This window comes from Cebus imitator, unplaced genomic scaffold (assembly GCF_001604975.1).
Source record: "Cebus imitator isolate Cc_AM_T3 unplaced genomic scaffold, Cebus_imitator-1.0 Scaffold378, whole genome shotgun sequence".
NCBI classification, from domain to species: domain Eukaryota; kingdom Metazoa; phylum Chordata; class Mammalia; order Primates; family Cebidae; genus Cebus; species Cebus imitator.
Genome location: NW_016107693.1, coordinates 780565 through 806004, shown reverse-complemented (window position 1 = coordinate 806004; position 25440 = coordinate 780565). Strand labels below are relative to the sequence as shown.

The 25440-nt window shown below is 42.9% G+C and overlaps 1 protein-coding gene across 5 annotated transcripts in view; it reads left to right on the top strand.

The window, feature by feature from the left end:
- PALLD (palladin, cytoskeletal associated protein) overlaps window positions 1-25440 on the top strand; it is a 457931-nt gene that overhangs the window by 140153 nt on the left and 292338 nt on the right. Inside the window, exon 1 of one of the 5 annotated variants that reach the window (XM_017507555.2) lies at window positions 11330-11425. The exons of the other annotated variants lie outside the window; for them this stretch is intronic. The gene's annotated coding sequence lies outside the window, so the exon portion shown is untranslated. Of the gene's footprint in view, window positions 1-11329; window positions 11426-25440 lie in introns of those variants that run through there. 5 annotated transcript variants of the gene reach the window in all.

Genomic DNA, 25440 nt, shown 5'->3' with positions numbered 1-25440 from the left:
TTTTGAGATGCAGCTTCACTCTTGTTGCCTAAGCTGGAGTGCAATGGCACAATCTCTGCTCGCCGCAAAGTCCGCCTCCCAGGTTCAAGCGATTTTCCTGCCTCAGTCTCCTAAGTAGCTGGGATTGCAGGCGTGTGCCACCACATCTGGCTATTTTTGTATTTTTAGTAGAGACAGGGTTTCTCCATTTTGGTCAGTCTGGTCTGAAACTCACAACCTCAGATGATCCACCCGCCTCAGCCTCCCAAAGTGCTGTGATTATAGGCATGAGCCACTGCATCCAGCCAGCAGTGACAATTTCCATCATACTCAACATCCATCAGATCTGATGTTTAACAAGTGATGTGTGGTTTTAAAGGATGTGGGTGCACAGCCATGACCAGGTCTGATGGCTCCTTCTTTTCCCAGTGTCCACAATGGGCTAGGTCTCTATCCGGCACTGAACTGTGGATAGAAACATGTTCATGGAGCCCGCCTTTCAGCAAGAGATCTGCTTTACACAAAGACACAAAGATCTTTGATAAGCAGTTTCTGAGTCGACAGATAAGTTGGTCTTGGAGGATGGAGAGGAACTGGTGCAAAGGCTGTCTAAGTGTGAAAGGCATTGACATGGATCAGGAACTAAACAAAACCCAGCGGGCTAGAATGTGGAGGGGAGCTGGCAGGAGCTGGAGAAGGAGGCAGCAGCCAGATCATTTGATTGGCATTTAAATGACTTTTGCTTTTAATCTAACTGAAATGGGCAGCCACTTAGCTGTTTTAAGGAGGGAACTGAGCTAATCCAACCTGCACATGAAGATGATGTCACTGCTGTTGTGGGGATAGCCAATTAAGGGGCTCTTCAGTTACCTGGTCTGGAAAGAATTGTAACTCAGGTCGGGCTGATAACTGTAGTTAGAGAAGTTTGGCGATCAACAGTTTCTTTTACTGTGGTGGGAAATCTTTTAGTAGAACCAACTCAGATCTACAGATCCTTAACAGCTGAAGGAGTCTGTATTTATGACGAGCTCCAGGGTTATCTTACATATACAATGTTCGAGGGTTCAACTGACACTTCTGTATGTTCTTATTGCCAATGAATTTCTTAAAAGGACTAAATTCATGAGTCTGGATCCACCCTAAACCTAGTCTCCCGAAGGTTTTCTAAAACATCAGATTTAACCATCACCAGAATGGCTATTCACAGTGAAAAATATCATTCTCCTAACCAATGGTCAGTAATGTGTGCACTTTAAGCTCTTCAACAGTAGTGATGAATTTGTGCAAGTTGGCCCACACATATTTCTGATTCACAATGTCAATGTTTAAGACTAGTGGACAAACACACAGCCTGCTGACATGGAACAAAGCAAAATCAGCTGGCTTCAAGCCATGAACCACCCCACCTTCATGCTAAAAATGTAACTAATGGGCTTGATTAATGATACTTAATTTTCGTTTGTGTTAATGGTATTTCAATAAAAAATTATCCTTCAGTGGCCAAAAACCAGGGAACTCAACCAAAAAGATGTCCAAATTATAGTGCTCAGTGAAAAAAGTACATCACAGGGTAATAAACAGAGTATAATATTATGCCAGGGCCAGATTTGCATAGTTAGTCCTAAAAATTTTTCTTATCTGCTTACTTGATGCTTTGCTGTTTATGGAAATGTATCTTTCTATCTGGGATTTGTAAAGATCATATGACCATATTTTCATATTTCCTTGTTTTGGTGTGTAAATTCCTCTCCCAAATGTATATAAATCCCATAAGTGGTGAAAGGAATTTTACTAAATGGCCCATTTGCCATTTGCCAACCTCTCTCTTGGCAGGTGTGACCCAAGGGGTCCATCACTTTGTCAAGCGGCAGATAAGCAAGCTGTGAATTCCAGTGGTCTATGGCTCACCTTTGCTTCTCAGAAGCTTCCTCCTGAATTTATGTGGGGATGCAATGCTGTGTAAATCTACCATGAAAGTCCTATGCACGCAAAAGACCTGATTTTCAGGTCTGCGAACACATGCTTCATCTGTTTGACTTATATGGGCACCCTAGGGTTTTTATTTGTGCCAGAAAGTGGAAGCCAAGCTATCATTGTAAACAGATGGTGCTGCTAACAAGGAAAGTAAAAAAATTCTTCCAGTCACTCTCTTGCACCAGAGGCCCCAAGAAGATTCTGCTTTAAAAACAAATGAACAAAACTATCAAATACTCCCTCTCCCCTACTCCGTAGACTCTAGGTCAAAACACACACATACATGGCCCCTCACATGCAGACAAAATCTGGTCTCCATTCCTCCCTTTCCCTATCCTCCTCCCCATGCCAAATTCTACATTCCTTCAGTGTAGATACTATAAATATAAAAGAAGCAAACTCAATCCTGAATCACGAGGGGGCTTTTCTTTCCATGACCACAACATAAGCACTGGTCCATCATTTTGGGATTTTTATGAAGCCTTGAAGAATGTTCAGAATTCCAGTGTTGCTCAAACAACATCTCTCACCAGTCGGCATGATTCAGATGTTGAGTTTCGGAACAACCTGGGGATTTCTGATTAGAAGAAAACATTATCTTGAAGTGTCTCAATGTGAAAGATTTCCACGTATTTCCCCCTTTTTCCTTTCAGCCCAGGAGAAAAGAAATGTGGAAAGGCTTATGTTTTCTTTAACATGAGGGAATTTGAAGTTGATTGCAATCTCCCTGTCCCTAACCCCAAAAGAGAAGTAGCATTATTATGCTGTAATCAGGTCCTTTCTTAAATTTCTCCATTAGGTAGCATCTTGTTACATAACCACTTTATGCTCTTAAATCTGGATATCATTGATAACAATCTTCTGACAGATCATACTTCCGGTGCCTAAGTTAGAAAATGAATGACCCAGACCCCCTGAGATGTTCTTTGAAGCATTCCAGAGGAAGGGGACATTGGAGGTTATCCAGCCACCCGTGCCTTGGGGCAAGACCACACTCAAACTGTTCCAAAGAAATGAAGATCTCTTTTATTTTTCAAGTTTCCCCAGAGACGCAGATTCCACAGCCTCCCTAAGTAAACCCTCAGTGTTTCAACATCGTTAACATTTTCAGAGCAGAGTTAAACCCACTATCAATTTACTTATGATTCAATTGGCACTCTGTCCTTTGAGCCTTAGAAAATATCTCCATCAAGACCTTTCTATGGTATACCTGAAAGCTACATTGTCTATTGGCTTGTGTCAGAAACCATGAGGAAATACACCTTTTTGGAAACCTTACCTCAGTCTCTCCTATCTGTTTAATGGGGATACCTGCTCTGCCAAGCTCACAATACTACTGGAAGGATCCAAAGAGATCATGTGTCAGGCTGCCCACGGCATTATTTGTATCACCACCTAAATAATTATTCTAAACCTGAATCTGGAAGTAGTAAGTTACTCTATTATAGAAATAATAGGGATTCCTGAAATAATACTTAATTCTAAGACTAAGTATTGTATTACAAATACAAATGCGTGGTGCATGACATATCACTTTAATGCTCACATAAGCAAACTAAGTCTTGGCATCTCACAAAGCATTAGGGAAAAATTATTTCCCTGAAGATGAAGGACTTCTGAAGAGCAATGGTGGAAAGCTACCTCCATGGTTTAGCAATTGCAGATGCAGGGACCGGGTAGGTGAGGGTGGAGGCAGCAAACTGCCTAAGAGTAGGAAGCCCTGTACGAGGGACACACATGGATCAAAGTGGTTCCGAAAGCCTAAGTGTGAATGGATAAGGAAAGGCACGCCAGGCAAAGGGAGCTGACACAGCAAGGTTAGGACCTTACCCTCAGGTAAGTGGAATTCAGGACAGAAATTAATAGAATAAGAAAAGGGCACTTTGTCATGCTAAATAATGAAACTCAAAATGAGGCTACAGCAATGATGAATACATATTCATCAGACAACACAGCAGCCACTATATAAAGCAGGAATTACAGGAGATGAAAGGAGAATTATTCAGAAATGAAAACGCAGTCCATGATAAATAAGTCAACATAGCTTAAGTTCAGAAAAGACATAACATAATCAATAAAATGTATGTTATTCAACTTTGTATCCTGAAAATATCTCCATATTATCTAACATCATTTTTTCAAGTGGCCAGGGAACATATATGAAAATTAACCATAAGTTAGGCCCACAAAGAAAGTCAAGAAATTCCAAAAGATAGAAACATTACAAATAATATTTTTTGTCACAATGCAATAAAACAAAAACATTGTTATCAAAATCTCAGTTATAAATATCATTACAGAAAATTATAAATAAATACTGGCAAACATCATTTATTAGCACATTAAAAAAATAATCACCGTGATCAAGTGGAGCTTGTTGTGGGAATGCAAGAACAGTTCATGGCCAAGAAATGTATTATATTCCATTAAATTAATAGCTCTATGGAGAAAAAATATATATGATCACTTCCAAAGATACCAAAAAGAGCATTTGGACAAAAGTCAATAATCACACTTGACCTGTCCCTCCCCCCCAAAAAAGCTTCTAAGAACAAATTGATCTTTTCTTAGCATGAGAAAATAGATCATTCTCAGCCCAAAGCCCACATGGGTAATCACTGAAGCCAATTCCTTTAAAATAAAAAATAAGACACGAATACCCACTCTTACTACTTTTATTTAACATCGTACTAGACCTAATAGACAATGAAAGTTGAAGAGAGAAACTAAAAGTATAAAAATTGGAAAGCAGATGTTAATCTTTATTTTTAGATTATATCATATAGTTAGAAATATAAGAGAATTGAGAAATGCTTATAAACAATATGAGTAAGATAGAATGGCACACCATGAATACACTATGTAATTAGTTGCTTATATCCAGCTAGAAGATGTAATGAGAGAAAAGACCCCATTTACAATAGTAATAAAAGATAAAATACCTATGAATAAACTGAATACATGTCCAAGATACATATAAAAAAAACTGTACAACATTCCCAAAGGACACAAAATAAGATTTGAACAGACGGAAAGATCTACCGTTTCCTTGGCTAGAAAGACTGGATAATATGAAGATGTCAACTTTCTCTGTTAATTATTTAAATTTAATCCTAATGATAAAAATAGGAATAAGAGTTTCTGTTATTATTTGTTTACTCTCAAGTTCATGTGGAAAAATAAACAATAAGGAAAACTGGGAATCTGAGAAAAGCAATGAGAAATGATATTAAACTTAAAATAGAAGCGATTAGCTATTAAGTAAATATTAAAATAAAAAGCATCAATAATTAATTGGTATGGTGGTAGCACTCAAACAAAAAAAAATCGACCAAGGAAATAGAAATATAAGGTCCAGAAATAGACTCAACAATACACAGGAATTTAATATATGATAATAATAGCATCTCAAAACACGGTACAAGATCATTACCATAAAGTAGTGGTGGTCAAGCAAAGCACAGGCAACAGAAGCAAAAATAGGCAAATGGGACTATAGCAAACCTAAAAACTTCTGTGTAACAAAGGACACAATCAACAGAGTGAAAGTTCAGCCCATGTTACAGAAGAAAACAATTGCAAATCTTGAATAGAGATTTCAAAAGACTTGAATAGAGCCTTTTGCCCATTTAAAGATGATCCTCCAAATATGATATTCACACAGCCAAAAAGCATATGGAACGATGTGAACCGTCATTAATTACTAGAGAAGAGAAAATCAAAACCGCAATGAGATATCGCCTCATATCCATTAGGATGGCTACTATCAAGAACACAAAAAGTAGCAGGTGTTGGCAAGGGTGTGGAGAAATTGGAACTCATGTGCACTGTTGTGGTAATGTAAAATGGTGCAGCCACTGTGGAAATCAATCTCGCTTCTGGGTACATAACCAAAAGAATTGAAAGCAGGATCTCAAAGAGATATTTGCTCATCCATGTTCATAGCAGCATTGGTCACAATAGCTAAGAGGCGTGGGCAACCCAAACATCTACTGTGGGACTAACAGATAAAGAAAAAGTGGTGGCCAGGTGCTGTGGCTCATGCCTGTAATCCCAGCACTGTGGGAGGCAGAGGAGGGTAGACTGCTTCAGCCCAGGAAATAGAGACCAGCCTGGGAAACTTGGCAAGACCCCTGCCTCTACTAAAGCTACAAAAATTAGCCGGGTGTAGTGGCACACACCTGAAGTCCCTGCTACTTGGGAAGCTGAGGTGGGAGGATCACTGGAGCCCTTGAGATTGAGGCTGCAGCAAGCCAAGATTATGCCACTGAGTTCTAGCCTGGGTGACAGAGGAAGACCCTGCCTCAAAAAAAAAAAAAAATCAATCAATTAATTAAATTAAAATAAATGTGTTATAGACATACAATGGAATATTATTCAGCCTTAAAAAAGAAAATCCTGCCACATGTCACAATATGGATGAACCCTTGAGGATATCAAGCCAAGTGAAATAAGCCAGTCACAAAAAGACAAAAATTGTATGATTTAATTTATAAGAGGTATCTAAAGTAGTCAAATTCATATAAACATAGAGAATAATGGTTGCCAGGGGCTTAGGGGAGGGAGAAATCAAGAGTTGTTCAATGGATACAGCATTTCCATTTTGCAAAATAAAAAGTTCTGGAGATCTTTTACACAACAGCATAAGCATATTTAACACTACAGAACTGTACACTTAAAAATGATTGAGATGGTACATTTTATGTGTTTTCTAACCACAATTAACATTTCAAAAATTATTCTTTTTGAAAGTGGTAGTGGGCCAACTGGATCATTAACAATGAAGCAAGATCCATACCTTAATACCTTATACACTAAACCAGGATAAAATATAAACGGACTGGCCAGGCACGGTGGCTCATGCCTGTAATCCCAGCACTTTGGGAGGCTGAGGTGGGTGGATCACCTGAGGTCAAGAGCTTCAGACCAGCCTGGCCAATATGGCGAACCTCCATCTCTGCTAAAAATACAAATATTAGCTGGGCATGGTGGTGGGCACCTGTAGTCCTGGCTACTCGGGAGGCTGAGACGGGAGAATCACTTGAACATGAGAGGCAGTGGTTGCAGTGAGCCAAGATCGCACGATTGCACTCCAGTCTGGGTGACAGAACAAGACTCTGTCTCCAGATATATATATATATATATATATATATATATATATTTGGACCAAATATTTAAATAACAAAATTGAATAATTTTTCAAATATCAAAATAAAATTAAATAGTACATAGGATACAATAGGCGTATCTATGTCTCATTTAAAAATTGATAAATTCAATTACATAAAAATTAGAAACTTTTTTGAATGTCATGAGATATCATAAGCCAAGTCAAAAGACAAATGGCAAAATGAGAAAACCTGAAACATAACTCAAAGGGATAATCTCCTTAACATACGTGGAGTTTCAAGAACTCCATAAAGAACAAGACCAAGAATCCAATAAAATACGGGAATAATATATAAACAATAAGGCCACAACAAAGGAAATAGAATTGGCTCTTAAATGTATAAAAAAACTTGCTCAACCTCACTCAAAATCAGAGAAATGCAAGTCAAAACTATCTTGAGACATGACTTTTCACCTATCAGATTGGCAAACACCCAGAAGTTTGATTGCACATCTTGCTGGCAAAGCTATGGGGAAACAGGCACTATTTAACGTTGCTAGTGGAAGTGTAAATTGCTTCAGCCTTTTGAAAGGCAACCTGGCTGTATTTATCAAAATTTGAAATGTAAAATCCAGTAATCCCACTTGTGGGAATTAACTCTAGATATACTTGTACAAGTGTAAAATGTCATGTGTGGACGTTTGTAACATTGTTTAATAGGAAAAGATTGGAAACAAGTCAAACGTCTATCAGTGGGAATCTGATGGAATAAATTGCGGTACCTTTATCCAAGGGAATGCTATGCCACATTAAACCTAAGCATGTTTACTCTGCACTGATATGCATGTATGTCTCTTCATGTCTGTCTGCTTCTCAAGATGCTCCAATGGCTGTCCACTGCTCTGAGAGTAAGTCCTAAAATACTTACACTGGTTTACAAGGTCCTACACTGTCTGGCTGCCCTGTCTCTCTGACTTCATATGACATTCTACACCTCACTTTCTGTTTCAGCCACATTGTCCCCTTTGCTGTTCCTCAAACGTGCTAGGCATGGTCCCTTTGCACTAGATTTTCCTGCCTGGGTCACTGTTCTCTCAAAATCATCCCAAAGCTCACTCACTCCCTTACCATGATCAAGTCTTTGTTCTCATGTCACTTTCTCAAGAAAGCCATCCCTGGCCACTCTGTTTTAAATTAAAATTTCCCACTGACATCCCCAACCCCCATTATCTTACTCTGTTTTCAACTGCTCTTATTATGTCCTAACTCAACATAGAATTCACTTGTTTAGCATGTTTATTTTCTACCTAATGTGCCCCCTGCTAAAGACATAAATGCCATGGGACAGAAACTGTTGTCAGCTTGTCCCTGCTGTGTCACCAACACACACAGTAGTCCGCAGTATGAAGTAGGTCTTCAACAGGTGTTTCCAAACAAATGAATGACGGAACAGAGGATCACAAAGTCTATATATTTAAGTTAAGAAGTAAGATGAAGCCCAGTTATTGTTCTGCCTATAGTATTTATTTATTTATTTATTTATTTATTTATTTATGAGATGGGAGTTTCACTCTTGTTGCCCAGGCGGGAGTGCAATGGCGTCATCTCGGCTCACTGCAACCTCTGCCTCTTGGATTCAAGCAATTCTCCTGCCTCAGCCTCCTGAGTAGGTGGGATTGCAGGCGCCCACCACCATGCCTGACTAATTTTTGTATTATTAGTTTCTCCATGTTGGCCAGGCTGGTCTCGAACTCCTGACCTCAGGCGATCTGCCGCCTCAGCCTCACAAAGTGCTGGGATTACAGGCATAAGCCACCACACCAGGACCTGCCTATAGTATTTTTAAGAAATAAAGAAAAAGAGTAAGAATGTATTTAGGCCTAAAGAAACCTGGAAGTCTACAGAGAAAAATACTATCAGTGGTTACCTGGAGGGAAATGTATGGACTGGGCATATGGGTAAGAGTGATAGGAGACTATGATGCATACACTTTTATATAAATTATGTAAATGTATCACTTATTCAAAACATTAAATTATCAAAAGAAAAAAAAAAAGCTGATGTCAGCTCGCAAAGACTGCAATTCAGTAGTTCTGAGTAGGGCTCAGAGGAACCTGCATTTTCAACAAGTTACCCCACCCTCCCATCAAAAATCGCAGTCACCACTATCTCTCCTGGCCCCAAAATGCCACAAAATGTGCAACGTTGGGACAGTTCTCTTTTGGAGCACAAGCAAATGGGCAGGCACATCACAGAAACAAAAGGCAGAGTTTTCAGTAACATTTGACACCACTAATAGCTGCCACCCAAAAGATGGCCTCCTTGTGTGGAAGAACAGCAGAAACTTCATCTACCCTTCAGTCTCATCCCCACAAGCAAGCAGGACCACTAAGCCAGGTGTCCTCTCTGTTTAAGACATTTATACATGTTGGGTGTTTGGACTAAATTTCAGACTTCTAAAACATTTATAGATTTAGTGAAAGTAGTTGGAGGGGCTGTCTCAGATTTCTGTGCTCAGGGTGACCTGACACTGAAGCCCTCCAAATTTTTCCTTCTGCTTTCACTTGGGCATTTTAATTAATAAAATGTCCTTCCTAACTCACGGAGGAAAGATCTAAGAACACTCGCTGGAGATGAGAAAGGTGGCGAGGACCTGTAATATGTCTTAGCGAGACCCACCCAACAGGACCACCCTGTTTCACTGTGACACCTTTCAGATGAACAGGAGTATTTGGCTCTTATTATTAAATGACCATAATAAAACTCTACAACTGAAGTGTAGAGGTAAAAAATAAATAAAAAGACTTCATGACATACAAAAAGGGACTGAACCCGCCAAACCCCAGAATATTTTCAGTCTGAAAAGCAACCTCGTCCTTATTAACTTTACCTTGATTCCCGAAGAGGGGAAAATTTAATAAGGAAGAAAAAATTCAGTATTTCATGACTCATCACTTCCTCAGGATAATAGATAGGAACTAAAGATATATACACTGACCGCTTTTAACATTGTATTTTCACTTCGAAAAGTATTGTGTGCACTCTCTCTATGATGGACCGCTCAAGATGATTCTATTTCCAGAACACACTTTTTGATATGGCTTCTAATCGACTTCAAAAATCTGTCACGTGTTTGATATTTCATATGCTGCATTAAAGTTAGTAGCTTCATGGGTCCCTCGTGAGTTTCCTCATGAAATTTTCAAACAGTTTGTGGTCTGCTTCTCAGTCTGGCCAATGACAAGCAGTTCTGGAAGACGTTAAGTAGTGAAATAATCGTTAAAACTGTGTAAAAAATTAAGCACTGTCTACCAGTGGGTTTAGAGTTGCCAGATAGATGGGTCTTTGCTAAATGGTTGGTTTTGCTTCTCCCATTGTTTCTCCCTGATGTCCGTCTGTGTGTAATTGAGTCACTATGACGTAATGCCGCAGAGAAAGCCTGCAGGACAGCCAGACGCGCACATGGCCATCACTCCATGAGTCCCAACCTTGGGTCTGTTCCCTAGACATTGGGGGAAAGACTTGATTAATGGCAGACTTGTTCAACATAGAAAAGAACAAAGACCAAATTTATTCTTGGCATTCCTTTTCCTAGGGGCTCCCTTGGTAATGGGGTAATTAATGACGGCTTTGCAGTCAGGCGGCATCAGAGGAGCGATTTAACTCCCAAGAGGTACCACAGATGGAGAGTACAACTGAAAGATGCCTTGCGTGGAAGGGTCCCGAAGGAACCCCAAGCTGGACGCGGACTCCTTTAATCACTAACACAAATTCACCACCAGCTGCCCCTGGGAGGTCCCCTTTGAGGGCTGCCGCGTTTCCTCCAGGAGCAGAGGTCTTTAGGGACGGCCTCCAGCTCCGGCTGAGCAGGGAGGGGCTTGAGAATCCGCGGTGGCCCCAGCCCAGTACCTTCCTGCAACCCCCCGGCCCTGGCCTCGCAGAGCCGCCCTCAGCGCGCGAGGAGTCTGCAGGCGGCGAGGGGAGCGATTTCCGGGCGTTAGCGGCGTTCCTCCCCAGGACACACCCTCTCCCCTCCCCGGCCCCGGCACCCCCGGCGCACACGCGCCCCTCAGCGAGACGCGGCGCACTCGCGCGCTGCACACGGGGGCCTCGCACGCGGCGTGAGTCGCTGCCGTCGCGCCGCCAGGAGGCCTCCCGGAGCCGGTGGGGCAGGACGTTCCCGCGCAGCCCGCCAGGGGCCGGCGTTCCGCGAGCGCCACTGCCCGCCGGCTTTCTCCGCGGCGTTCTGCACACGAGCCCGCGTCCGGAGCCCGCCGCTGCAGCCTGGGAACAGGCGAGAGCCGGCGGACCCGGGGAGGAGCGTCTCAGGCGCGGGGGCGGAAGGTGTGCTGGGCCCGGCTGGTAAGTGGCAGCGTTCAGCCAGGATCCTCGCAGAGCTGCAGGAACGAAGCGTTTCCTGGCAGTGGCAGGCGGGTCCGCGCAAACGGGACTGTTTGGGGCGATTGGCTGCAGTGGACTCGGAATGCCGCGCTCCACCACGACTTCCCCCATCCCTTCTTCGGGCTTCTCTTTGGGGGGTGGCGGGGGCGGGACGTTTCTGTTGTTAGAGTTGGGGTGGGGGAGGGGAGAGAGGCGTGAGGTTGGATCCTCTCTCCCACCCCCCTCACCCTTTTTAACTTTTTCGTTTAAAAAAACATGGTAGTTTTAGAGACGCTTCTCTTTGGTGAGTTTTAACTTGCCCGCAGCGGTGTGAGCCCAGTGCGTTTGTATATTCTTTCTAATCACTTGGTAAGGGGCTCCATCCTCGCTGGAAATCGAAGGGAACTTTCACAAAGCAGTTTCTGACAGCCCGACAGCGGCTCAGTGGCTGAATGAGGTCTCGCTGGAAACAATTTGTTTCATAGAAGGTTTGGGTGATTTTTCCCATGAGAAATCTGGCCGTTTTCACACCTGTTGCTCTTCAGTGCCCTGAAGGTTGTTTGCTTGCTTGTTTGTTTGTTTTCCTGGGTTTCGCTTGATGGCAGCTCTTTGTCTGACAAAACCCAACGCGGCTTTCCCGGTTCTCCTCTCCTCGAAGACATCTGCACGGGGTCCCTGTTGTTCGCATTCAGCTGGCTGCGGGTCTCAGGGGACGAGTGGCAGGCAGAATACAATAGGGAAGAATGCGTTCCCGAGGACTCCTCTACCATGGAAAGACTAAACTGAAAAGCTGGCATCTCTATTGTTTTTATGGAAAGCATTGCTGACACTTCCATAAATATTCAATTTTGTTGAGTTCCTGGGATTATTTAATCCAGAAGTAACCAGCATGACTTTTAAAGAGAGAGTCCCCCCTAATCTATTGGCACTGCAAGCGTAGAGACCCTGGCACCTGAACACCCCCGGGATGATGCTGCTGTCACCTCTCATTTCACTGGCAGGGAGGCTGCTGACAAGGAAAGAGGTGATGGCATGTGAGGAGCGGGGCAGCGGGCAAGACCACCTGAAAACCGGCCGTCCTTTGAGGACTAGCATGTTTTCAGCTTTCTGATGATGAAGAAAGTCATCAGTATATTGGAATGTAATTTAACAACCTCATAGGTTAGCTTGAACTCCTGTCCACATGATGAAAAAGGCTTTCTATCAGCCCTTCTCACACTTCCAAGTGGAGCCCAATGGAATGCTTGTTTATTTCTGTTGCTGATAAATCCATGGGAAATCTCTGCTGAACCCAGCAATTTCAAAAAAGCAAGTTCCAGCTTATAATTGCCCATATAATGGCAAACAGGTTATTTTCAGTAACTCGAGACTCTTACATTTCCCCCCACGATTGTTATAGAGGTTGCATGAAGATATTATGAACATGCATTTGAGCTTTCCACCCCCACAACTGAAATGGAAAGTTACTCTTGGGTGCCTGATGGAAAAGATTGTTGCCAGCTACCTTAGGAGGCTGTAAGATAACATATTTCTGAAAAGATCGTAACTAGTAGATGTGAGTGTCTATAGCTACTATATAATTTTTCGTTGTTCCTTTAGGATAGAGACCTACTTTGATCACTACAGTGTTTTCATTTGTTGTTTGTTGTATGGTTTTGCTGAGTCTTTTTTCTTTTCTTTTTGCTATTGAAAATCTCCCTTCACTAAATGAAATCACAGACTGGAAATAGCAATGATCACTCTCTAGGGCTAAAATTAGAAACTACAGGAGACTTTTTAGGCACATCCTTCTTGTATCATGGAAGGTTCTGCAGAGCCCTCTTTAAAACTCCCACCTAAGCAATTATTGTAAGATGATGTTTACTCTCTAAAATAGCATTTTTTATTTGGACAAGTTTTTCCATCAAGCTTTAATCATACCTTGCCAACACATGTTGCACTTTGTTTCTCTGAGGTGCCTAAAGGCACATCCAATGTATTTACCATCCCTTCAAAGTCTGTATACTTAGCTCTTTGAACAGTTTCTTAAAAAAATAAAATAAACAAAACCTCCAACAGCACTTGCAAAAAACAAGACTGGGTCCTCTGATGTGATGGCAGATGGCAGTTGCGTGAGCTTTGTTGATGCCCAGAACAAGCTTGGTGTCTCTTAAATTAGTCATGAATTGAATAATTGATTTCTCACACCTTGGGCTGCACTTAATCTTCAGCTGTAAATTTAAAGATAGGTTATTACTGGGGTCTGATTCACTTGAACGTCCTTTCAAAGCCTATATCAAATGATTTTACAATTGGGTCATATCTAATCGTAACACACGTTATAAAATGTAATGACATAAACTTCGAGCTCTCCTGGCTTTTCCATTTCCAAGATGGGCTTCAGTGACCTTCCCATTTGTTGGTCAGCCCCAAAGATGGTGGGGCTAATGGATGCAGTGGTTTCTCTGTAAATGTAATTAAACGTGTCTCTGCCAGCTGCCTGTGGTATTTGCGAATGTTTTCGTAAGAAAGGCTGTTCTTCGACTTTATCTGCCCACTGTGGTTTGTGGCATGTTGTGCTATTCCGCAGCCCTTGCAGTTTTTTTCCTGAATGATTGGGCTATGATGTCATGTGCTATCTCAGCGGGAACCTTTTCAAGGCTTTGCTGGGGTCTGTGTGCCTGAGCGAGGGGAGTGGAGGCTCCCTCAGAGCGCACTTGGTAGCGACTCCCCTCTACCCCAGCACATTCCATCGCCTGGAGACCAAAGCCACCAAATGATTTGCGGTCAGAGTGATTCGGGGTTGGTTAGAGATGATTTAAAAGGAAGGTTATGGGCATATGAAGTGTAGGGTAAAGAAAATGTATTTTACTACTTTATTGAGACCACATGGCTCCAACTTGAACTTTTTTTAAACATGGAAATTGTTGGCTGAACTAGCTCACAGTGTTTTTTCCCTTTTTTCCTTTTTATTGCTTTGAGCAAAGAGCTGTACTCCCTGTTTATTATACGCTTGACCTCCCCATTATTTCTGAAAGTTTGAAAAACTTTTTATGTTTAAAGAAAACAGGAAAACGTAGGATTTATCTGTTGTGCTCTTCAAGGGCCAAATACCATTACCAGAGAAGAGACCCAACTCTCTCCAATAACTGAAAAAAGGTTTCTTTCTCATGTCAAGCTTGGGAAGCCATTAGTTATGAAACAGACAAGGGCCGGCCTGTCCCATGGTACCCGAGGACCACAGTGTATCAGCACTGGCAGTGCGTGCATGTCTCATTGACTGGGAGAGATGGTTTTGCTCAATCTCCTATGGGTTCAGTATACCCTATGATTAATAATGGGGCCAAATAAAGCATGGTTGATCTTTTCCAATGCCAGAATGGTGATGAGACGGCTCAGAGTCCAGGGGCTCCTTCTCATTAGTGGTCCATGGGAACACATAACCCTTGGGGGCAACACTTCATTTGTGAGACTAAGCAGTCATCTCCTGCCTCTCCTATGGGGCTACCACAAATTGGCACCGTAAACCACCTATTACCATGGAACAGGTTCCCAAATCTCTGTCCAGCATGAACTGAAAGTATCTATTATCACTTCACTCTGTGGCTCAGGCTCATCCTATTTCAATCCTGGAGGCATATGCCATAGTCTAATAGTCCGTTATAAGCTATCGAATAGCCAGCTTCAACTTGCAATTTGGTGTTATGAAACTAGCTAGAGCAGTGCCATGGCAAGCGAGCTCGTGAACATGCCCAGTCCCTTGGCAGCCATCAGCCCAGGGTCTGAGGGCCATGACTGTGATGTAATGGAAGGCTGCTGAGATCTCTCCACCAACCCTTCATAGTTGCTGGTCTGTGATCCATCTGAGCCAGTCTGGATTCCCGAAGTTTGAGTCTGTGTGTGTCCGGGGATTTAAAGGAAAACATGTGGAGACCAAATTAGTGTGGTGCCTGATGAGAAAATCTTACAGAATTGGAAAAATGTCAAGAAGGCAACATTGTATGATGGAAATCAAACTACATTGGAATTGAGGATCCTGGTTTTGACACTATGTGACCTTGAACCAACTATTTAATAATGTAACATTGATAAAGCACTGTATTACATTTTATCATTTCCTTCCTAAATATGACATGTGATCCTCAGAACCACACTTGGAAGCAGGTAGGGCAGGTAGTGTTATTTCCATTCTACAAGTATGGAAACTAGAGCTCTAGAGATTAATGACTTGCTCAAGGTCACAAAACATGTGAGTGGTAAAGTTTGGCCCCAAACTCAGAACTTCTGCCAGACATCGTAGCTCATAGGCATGAGCCTGTAATCCCAACACTTTGAGAGGCCAAGGCAGGAGGATCGCTTGAGACCAGGGGTTTGACACCAGCCTGGGCAACATAGTGAGACCCCATCCCTACAAAAAATAAAATTAGCACAATGTTTTGGTGTGTACCTGTAGTCCTAGCTACCCAGGAGGCTGAAGTGAGAAGATCTCTTTAGCCCAGAAGTTCGAGGCTGCAGTGAATTAGTATTGTGCCACTGTGCACTCCAGCCTGAGTGGCAGAATGAGACTCTGTCTCAGATACAACAAAACACCCCAGAACTTCTAACTTCAAATTCCTTGATCTGTCCACTGTAGCAAGCAGCCCCCACTAGTCTCAACCTCTATAGAACTCACTCTCCTTATTTGCAAAAATGAGACATTTAGCCCAGAAAATTACAGACCATTCCAGCTTAAAATTCTGTGTCTGATGAATCACTGGCTGGAAGGGACTTTAAAAAATCACTTAGTCATATTCCTTGCTTCCAGAAGGACTCTATCTAAACTATTTGGAAAATAGCAGCCCTTTTCTTACAGTCTGAGAGCAGAAAAGGGCCCCAGAGAGTGTCCAAGTGCATCTGGGAGTGAGGAAGAGACGAGGAGTCACAGATCCAGTGCTCGGCAGGGTGATCCGTCTTGGGCTCAGAAGCAGTGAGTCTTGCCTTACTGCATGTGAATGTTCAGCCCCTGAGATCAATACCTGAAGTAGGAAAGGAGAGTCACAAGCATGCTTTGCTGGTTAGAAAGGAATTCTGGAAGAGAGATCAGAAGACTGGTAACTCCGTGAAGAGGAAGAAAGGAGCTAAGTGATTCAGTAATGATCTTAACGTTTATTAAGGACTCCTGGACAGCATGATGACTACAAATCAGTGGTAATGTTTCTATTTAAAGGTAGAAACCGTAGAATCCTGTTCATTCAGCAGGTGTGACAAGCAGAAAGCTGTGCTAACCTAGTTCTTACTTTGCTTGTATTGGAGGGGTTGGCGGCAGAATGGGAAGGAAAGGCACCCCGAAGACAGTGCCTGGGAGCCCCAGTCCAGTTTTCCCTTCTCTCTCAGCACAGTTCTCAGCAGGCTGGAGTACCAGTTAGCATCTAGTAACCTTTCTGGGACAAGGGACTACCAGCAGACAACTATCAGCAAGCACATCAACTTGCAAGTTTAGTCTCACATTGCTCAGCTAACCCGGTTATAATTTTAAAAACTAATCTGTCTCCCATCTTCTTCCGATGTCACTTCCATGAAATAAATTTAAAAAAAAAAAAAAAAAAAAAAAAAGCAGTGACTGAGATCAGAAGACGAGTAATCGTCACAACTCTACAACTTACTAACTGAGCTTGGACAAGGCATTTCCTACTCTGGGTCTCAATTTCTCATCTGTAAAATGGGCTAACAATAGCCACTTCAAAGTTAAATATTTCTGAGGATTAGCCAGTTGCAGTGGCTCACGCCTGTAATCCCAGCACTTTGGGAGGTTGAGGCAGGCGGATCAGTTGAGGTCAGGAGTTTAAGACCCACCTGGCCAACACGGTGACACCCCATCTGTACTAAAAATACAAACATTAGCTGGGTGTGGTGGTGGGTACCTGTAATTCCAACTACTTGGGAGGCTGAGACAGAATAATTGCTTGAATCCAGGAGGCAGAGGTTACAGTGAACCAAGATTGCACCACTGCACTCCAGCCTGGTTGACAGAGTGAGACTCTGTCCCAAAAAAAAAAAAAAAAAAAAAAAAATTTCTGAGGATCAGATCGGGGAACATAGATGAGCATGCTATGTAACAGTTTGCATCATTATTAATAGGAGTCCAGTTTCAGGATTTTCTAGAAACCACAAGGTCACAGATGTTTCTTTTTATTTTGCCTTAATTCCATTCCCAAGCCAAAATCAGAATCACAGCAGTTTATCCACGCTTACTATGTGTCAGGCGCATAATCACCTTTAATCCTCACAAAAATATTATGAAGTAGATATATTACCCCTATTTTATTATCTGGAAACTATGTTCTAACAAAGATAAGCATCTTGCCCAAGATCACATGGCTACTAAGTAACAGAGGCAAAATGGAAACCACATCTGTCTTACAGCAAAGCTGCTTTCAGACTTTCAGGGCTCTGAAGAACTAGGGCCTCGTCCTACCTGGGTCCTGCCCCAGTCCTCTTGGTTTCAGGTTGCAGCTGATCTCCCGGCAGGCCTTTGAGGGGGTCTCAGCTGTTTTGAGTCTAGATCAGGTCCTTGGCTTGGTCCCTTAACTAATGCTTCGTCTTAATCTGTGGTTTAGTCCATTCTGGCGGCTGTAACAAAGTGCCATAAACTGGATAGGTTATAAACAGCAGAAGTTTATTGTTCACAGTGCCAGTAGATTCGATGTCTGCTGAGGAGGGCCCACTTTCTGGTTCAGAGATGGCGCCTTCTTGCTGTGATCTCGCATATCTGAAGAACTAACGAGCTCCCGTGGGCCTATTTTATAGGGGCACTAATCCCAGTCATGAGGCTCTACCCTCATAACCTGATCACCCCCAGAAAGCCCCACTTCCTAAATACCATATGAATTTGGGGGGTGGGGCATAAACATCCAGACCACAGCAATCAGCTTACCCATATTCACACTCCATGCCTCCTCTCCTTTTCCTATCCTTCCTGGATGACTTGCAGGCCCCTCTCATGTTCCGCTCCCACTCCACACATTCCTCTTCTGAACATCCTGCATTCTCTTCCCTACCTTTCTCTCAGAAGCAGATACTTCCCTGTAAGGATCTTAGACCTCTCCCCAGTTTTCCCAGCCCACGACATCAGCCCATCAAGCCTAGATCAAATGCCAAATTCCCCAGCATGTTTACTATTTTTCCTTTCACTGGAAAGAGATGTTTAGTGTGTTCAATACAGCCTCTATATTACTCTTGAATATCACAGAATGTGAATTTTAAAAACTGCGAAAACCGTGGAAGTCATTGGTCGGTTGCCTTTATAGATGAGGAAACTGAGGCCCAGACAAATTAATTTACTGCCCAAAATTATAGCTATAGGCCACAGCTGGAGCCGATTCCAAATGCATCAGTTTTGTTGTCAGAATAGTTTTAACTGGGCATGTTATATCTGCATCCTCCAGTCTGGTGTGGCCCCTTGGTCAAAGCTTGGAAAGGAGTTTCGCCCTTGCCACAACAGCCTGTGTGGACTCTGACCATGCATCATAAGAAATGTTTTATTTTACTTTACATACTTTCTTTCTACTGAACTTAAGTCTGTTCACTCCTCGGTAGACTACAAAGAACTATTGCCCACTCAACTGTAATTCATGGCCAGAAGGAGTTATGTCTCCCCTTAGCTTGCCTGTCTTTAGGTTAAATAACACCAGATCTTTTTGCTTTTCCTCACAGTTCTTACTCTCCAACAGTTTCGTCATCTTTATTTCTATCTGTTGAGCTGTGTCCAAGTACTCCATGTCTCTCAAACTGTGAAGTCCAGCAGTAGACACAGACGTCTCATAAAGGTGTGAGAAAGTGACGATGACCTCACAGTTCCTTCAAACCCTGCTTCAGTCGGTGCTGCCAAATTTCATGCTCATGTTTCAAATGATAGCCGGGCCTCATTGGCTCCTTTTCGGCGTATTATCTTCATTTGGCTGGACATTGCTTAGCTTGTGTGTGTGATAATGATCGTTTCCTCCATGTAGCATCCAGAACTTTTCCGATTGAGCCTTTTCCCTTTGTTCCTGACTACTACTCCAATTCATCATCTCATTTGGGATTCTAATCCTATTCTTCCACCTCTTAATTCTTAACCCCAGCTACTGTCCCAAGTAGCTTATCACATTAAAGGTCCCTGGAGTTCACCCCTGAGACTTCTGGCTCCTCAAAGCCCTTCTCCCTCATGGCTCCAGGATTTGATAAAGACAGTAGTCCATCTCCCAGTATACACAAGGCACTCACACAGGGCTGTACGTTCTGGATAAAATAAAAGATCACCAGAGAGCCTTCCAAGAAATGTGTAGCTAAGGGTCATTACATGGGTAGATTCAGAGGTAACTAACCACAGTCAGACCTAACTTGGGTACAATGGTGGGAGTCTCCAAGATTTTCCTTTGGCTCAGAAATGTGATAATTATGAATATTTGCATTTACAAACAACTTATCTTCATTGGCGTAAGCTACACTTAAAATGAAATACGTTACCCAAGTTTACAGATAAAGAAATTCAGGCTCAGTGAGGTTAAGGTCACAAAGCTAAGATTATAACTCACGTTTCCTGTCTTTGAGTTCCTTGAACTTTCCTGTATCTCAGCAGGTTTTAAAATCTTAGAATTCCTAAAAGTCTCATGTGTGAGTTGGGTAGGGTGCTTTTGAAAAACACAGATTCCTGGCTCTAGCACATATTGATTGTCTTAAGTCTGAGTGGAGCCCTGGGATCTGCATTTTAGTAAGCACCGCAAAGGGTTTTGAGTAAGTCTCTGCGGCCATTCTTGAAGAAACCCTCTCCTAGACTATTCTGTCTAGGCCAGGCCCTTTAAATACTACAGACCTACCTTTGACCCAGGATAAAGCTGGCACATAAAAACCAGCCACAGAAATCTGATCCAGACCGGAGCTCAGAGGGCTCCCTGATGACCCTAGCCCTGGGGCTGTGGTGCTCAGAGCCTGCCGCTAACCCTGGTTCCGTCCTGTTTTTGTCCTCTTCAGTTTTGCTGACCCGTTCCATTCCCCTCTTTTGAGTACTCTGCTTTGACTTCCCGCTTGGGTCTCAGATATGCTCTTGCCCCTGATTTTGTCAGCTTCCACAGCTCCGGATCAGAAAGCCTATCTCCCTAAGGCCATTTCAAATGAAGCTGTACAATGGATCTGAAACCTGAATGAGAGAGAATCTGAAAACTTCATCTGGGCAACTTTCTCATCCTGTACACCCTGCTGGGCAGCATTTACAAACAGCTCTGAGGGAAAGCTTCACAGCCAGTTTCCCTAGAGATGCATAGTGGTTCTTGCAGTTCTGCCCCTCAACTAAGTTCACAATCTATTGTTTCTGGAAAACCAAATACTCCAGGAGGCTGATAGATGACTAGGATAGGTGCAGTGAGTGTTGATTGGGCACCCACAGTACACAGGCACAGCACTGATTCCTTTCTGTGAGTTGTGTCTTCTTCTCCTTCCACCCATAAGGGGCACAGTCAGGACAGTTGCACCTGCTGCCTGCTCTCTACTCTCAGGGCACTTAGGGATTGTGTGATCCTGGGATTAAAGCACAGCCCTGCTACCTACACATCCCTTGGGTCTTACAGGATCACAGAATCTTCAAGTGGTCCCCAGCTGGATTCTCTTATGTGTGTTTTATCAAGGAACAAGTGGACCCCTAATGATAAAAGTTTCTAGATTCAAAGCAGACTAACAGAATAGTTAAAAATTGACATGGGAAGCCAGGCGCGGTGGCTCACACCTGTCATCCCAGCACTTTGGGAGGCCAAGGTGGGCAGATCCTGAAGTTGGGAGTTTGAGACCAGCCTGACCAACATGGAGAAACCCCGTCTCTACTAAAAAATACAAAAATTAGCTGGGTGTGGTGGCACATGCCTGTAATCCCAGCCACTCAGGAGGCTGAGGCAGGAAAATTGCTTGAAGCCAAGAGGCAGAAGTTGCAGTGAGCCGAGATCACGCCATTGCACTCCAGCCTAGGCAATAAGAGCGAGACTCCATCGAAGGAAAGAAGAAAGGAAGGAAGGGAGGGAGGAAGGGAGGGAGGGAGGGAAGGAGGGTGGACGGAGGGAGGGAAGGAAGGAGGAGGGAGGGAAGAAGGAAAAGAAGGAAGGAAGGAACAAACGAATGAACGAACACACCAAACTCCCAGTCTTAGTAGACACGTTCCACTCACTGCCTCTTCTGCATTTCCTTTTTCCAAGTGCAGGCATCATCATCTTCCTTTTTTTTAAGACAGAGTCTCACTCTGTCACCCAGGCTGGAGTGCAGTGGCACCATCTCAGCTTACCGCAACCTCCGCCTCCTAGGTTCAAGCAATCCTCCTGCCTCAGCCTCCTGAGTAGCTGTGATTATAGGCGCCTGCCACCACGCCCAGCTAATTTTTGTATTTTTAGTAGATGGGGTTTCATCATGTTGACCAGGCTGGTCTCAAACTCCTGACTTCAGGTGATCCACCCACCTCAGTCTCCCAAAGTGCTGAGATTAAAGGCATGAGCCACCATGCCAGGCAGGCATCTTCTACTCAATAGGCTTGACTCTTCCTCCACTTTCTCAGCAACAAATCCAGCTTGTGATAGTGAGGCAGCACACAATAGCATATGCTAGCAGCAAATACCAACACAGCATGAAAAAGCTGCTTTTCCTTTCCCTTGGTCTTTGCTATCTTATGACAATCTGAAGAGAAATTCCCAAACCTGAGTCTCTTGAGTAATTGTCAGGTGTATACCTTGCCTTGTCAGCAGATGTGAAAGCTCTTTGAGAAGACAGCAAAGCATTTGGAGCTGGAGGGAAAGGAGTGTTTGGAGCCTTGTTAGTGACCAGCTGTAGAGCCTTAAAATGTTCTCTCTATAGGAAAGCTTACATTGTGCTGAAAGAAACAGTTGCCTGTTGGGTTATAACTTGGCGAGTTATGTAATGACACAAATGTTGGATGACTTGTTAAAGAATCTGGGAGCATTATGGCAAAATTCTACACCCTCTCCTTAATTAGATCAAGTTCAACTAAAAGGGAAAAGGAGTCTGGTTTGCTAACCACAGTAGAAGTATTGCTTTCGGGTGGAATTCATATCCGGATTGCATTGTCTGACTTGAGCATAATACACGGGAAGCAATTTGGAGTTTTTCTTTCTTTGGGTTTTGATATTTCAGCTACAAGGAACTTGAAGTCTAGGAACTGGCTTTGCAATGTTAACAGTTATCATAGCCAGCTAACCAAAATGTCCCTGTTTAAGATCTCGCTGTTTATCATAACACTAAGTGAGCTCTGTGCTGTGTATGACTTCCAATACACATGTGCTAGTAATTACTACCAATATGAGTATCTACCCAGCCATTAATCAAGGCACCCAACACATCTTGCCAATGTACTTTGAAACTTTATCTGCTGAAAAAGCAAAATTCCCCTCTGCTTATGAACACTTTTAGGAAAGCAGGCTGGTTAAGCGTGTCTGAAGCATTCAAGTGACAGCTCCAGTGAACTCCCATTTATGATCGCAGGTGACCTTGCAAAAACTGGGAAATATAAGTATAGTTCTACATTTTAGCTTCTCATAAAGATCATCAGTTTAATAATAATAGTTGGCCTTTACAGAGCCCTGATCAGAAGTCTCTTAACATTTATTTTCTCCTTTAATAATCCCAGGACATAAGGTTTAATAGTATCCCCCCTTCCTTGTTTGGAAATTGAAGCTCAGAGAGGCTAAATAGTTTGCGAAAATTCGTGCATGGAGGAAATGACAGAGCCAGGGTACTAACCCAGGTGTGCCTGACTCCAGAACCTGCGCTTCTTGGAGTCCATTCTTCTTTCAAAACCACATGGTGCCTCCAAAGAGATAAATGGTTTGGTAATTAGTCCCATTTGCTTCAGATGACTAAGAGGAACTCTTTGGATGTTGATATCTTTATCAAACTCAACACACCAAACTCCCAGTCTTGGTAGACACGTTCCACTCACTGCCTCTTCTGCATTTCCTTTTTCCAAGTGCAGGCATCGTCATCATTTTTTTTTTTTAAGACAGAGTCTCACTCTGTCACACAGGCTGGAGTGCAGTGGCACAATCTCAGCTCACTGCAACCTCCGCCTCCCAGGTTCAAGTAATTCTCCTGCCTCAACCTCCCAAGTAGCTGGGATTACAGGCATGTGCCACCATGCCTGGTTAATTTTTGTATTTTTGGTAGAGACGGCGTTTCACTGTGTTTGTCAGACTGGTCTCAAACTCCTAACCTCAAGTGATCTCCTACCTCAGCCTCCCAAAGTGCTGGGATTACAGGCATGAGCCACTGCACCTGGCTGGATGTTGATATCTTTCTTTTTCTTTTTTTTTTTTTCAGTGATAGGAAAACATTTATTGAGCCTTATTTTACAGAGGTAAAAGACCACTGACTACTCTCAAGGAGTTTATAAGAGGAACAGATTTATGAACCTAAACTTTAAACTGCAATAATAGAGATCCTGAAATTGGAAGTAGTGTGGATGAAGAACTGATTCATTTTCTAATGGAAGTGACAGGGAGAAGAAAGTGGGGGACAACTGTGAAAGAAATTATATCTAAATATATCCTAAATATAAATGATTTATAAGTAATATTCTGCCCAGAAGAGATGATCCCTAAACTGTGTTTGAAGTTTAAAAAATAATGTAATACTGTGCAGCCATAAAAAGGAACAAGATCATGTCCTTTGCAGGGACATGAATGGAGCTGGAAGCCATCATCCTCAGCTCCCACTTAGAGGTGAGAATATGTGGTGTTTGGTTTTCTGTTCCTGCATTAGTTTGCTGATGTTGATATCTTTCAAACATTTGTTGAGCACTGACCTTGTCCTAAGGGTTTAGACAGACTGTATCACTGAATCCACCCAATAAACAAATGAGGTAGGTTGTAGCATTCCTGTTTTACTGGAAAGTAACCACCTGTTCTGTTCCATCACCCAGTATTGCCCCTGTGGCCCTGAGGGTTGACCAACTTTCTGTTTGAGAGGAGTATGTAAATAGGACCAAAAAGCCACGTGATAGTTGTAGGAGAGAGGCCACAGCAATGGAACTTTGAAACCGTGGTCCTCATCCTGGATGCCATCATTCATGCTCATGCTTCATCTCCTCTCCACCTGTGTTCCTTTTTCATGCCTATAGTATTCCTTTTAACTAAAGTGGAAGTGTTATCTGAAGTTTCATGAAAATAGCATATACATCGGAAGTAGGAAGAGATTGGCCGGGTTCAGTGGCTCACGCCTGTAATCCCAGCACTTTGGGGATCAAAGGCAGGCACATCACTGGAGGTCAGGAGTTTGAGACCAGCCTGGACAACATGGTGAAACCCCGTCTCTACTAAAAATAAAAAATGAGCTAGATGTGTTGGTGGGCACCTGTAATCCCAGCTGTTTGGGAGGCTGAGGCAGAGAATCACTTGAACATGGGAGGCAGAGTTTGCAGTGAGCTGAGATCGTGCCAGTGCACTCCTGCCTGGGTGACAGTGTGAGGCTCAGTCTCAAAAAAAAAAAAAAAAAAAAGGGGGGGGTATAGGGAGAAAGCGATCTCTTCTAATTCTGGATCTTGCACTAAATATCAGTATTCAAATTGCATAGCCTTTCTGACCCTCAATATCCCAATCTGTAAAATGGAGACACTGGTACTCAGCCCTAAATATTGTTGTAAAGATTGAGTGAGACAGCATGTATGGTGTGTGCAGCATAGTAGCTGATGTGCATTAGTAGTAGTGCCTCTTAAATGCCACTTCTGTCCTCCTCTCAACTCCCTACCTCCCCATCAATATTAGTAAGTAGTGCTTAAAGTACAGATAAGATGGAGTGTTTGTGAAGAGCGTCATGCCATTCATGGTGTCACTTACAGGGCGGCAATATCGAGCAGTGGTTAAACACTTTGAATCCCTTTAAGTAGACCGATGAAGGTGAAATCCCTGCTCCATTTCGCCTGTGACTTTGAGCCAGTTATTGAACCTCCCGGGGCCTCGGTTTCCTCTTTCTTTAAAATGGGTCTAACAGTAATGCTTCTCTCATGGGATTTC